Here is a 657-nt window from a genome sequence, read left to right as displayed (position 1 = left end):
GATACCAGCGTTACCGCATGAACCGGCATTGGAGTTGGTCGATCTTCTTGGCTAGAAGCTCCACTTGAGCTCGCCAAGGTTGCTTGTAGAGTCCACTTGGTTGACCACTCCCTGTCTTCCCCGCTCGGCTCCTAGAGGATTGCCAACGATAGTTGTTCATGGCCATTTCCTCTATCGGGTTAGGCCTTTCGGGCGTCTTACTATTTAGCGCCCCACCTGCTGCAGCATCCACCATCTGCCTCGTTGCAAGGTTCAACCCGCTGTAGAAGGTCTGAACATGCATCCACACTGGCAATCCATGATGTGGGCAGCATCTCAAAAGATCCTTAAACCTCTCCCATGCATCGTACATGCTTTCATCATCAAACTGCACAAAAGAAGATATGTCATTTCTAAGTTTAGCAGTTTTAGCGGGAGGAAAATACTTATATAAAAAACTTTTAGCCAACGCCCTCCAGGTAGTAATTGTTTGTTATGGAAGAGATTGCAGCCATCTCTTTGCTCTGTCCCTTAAGGAAAATGGAAACAATCTCAGCCGAATGGCATCATCAGTTGTTCCATTTATCTTGAATGTGTCACAAATCTCCAAAAAGTTAGAGATATGTGCATTAGGATCCTCGCTGGGCAATCCTCCAAATTGCACGCTTTGCTGGATCA

The 657-nt window shown here is 46.4% G+C and overlaps 1 non-coding gene across 1 annotated transcript; it reads left to right on the top strand.

Annotated features, from left to right (window-relative positions):
* Window positions 1–293: 293 nt before the first annotated feature.
* On the top strand, window positions 294–400 carry LOC125369973. Its single transcript, XR_007215692.1, has one exon. It is a non-coding gene; the product is annotated as a small nucleolar RNA R71 (small nucleolar RNA).
* Window positions 401–657: the final 257 nt, after the last annotated feature.

Source organism: Ricinus communis, chromosome 4 (assembly GCF_019578655.1).
Source record: "Ricinus communis isolate WT05 ecotype wild-type chromosome 4, ASM1957865v1, whole genome shotgun sequence".
Lineage (NCBI taxonomy): Eukaryota > Viridiplantae > Streptophyta > Magnoliopsida > Malpighiales > Euphorbiaceae > Ricinus > Ricinus communis.
The sequence above is the reverse complement of the archived record's forward strand: the minus strand, read 5'-3'. Positions and strand labels throughout refer to the sequence as shown.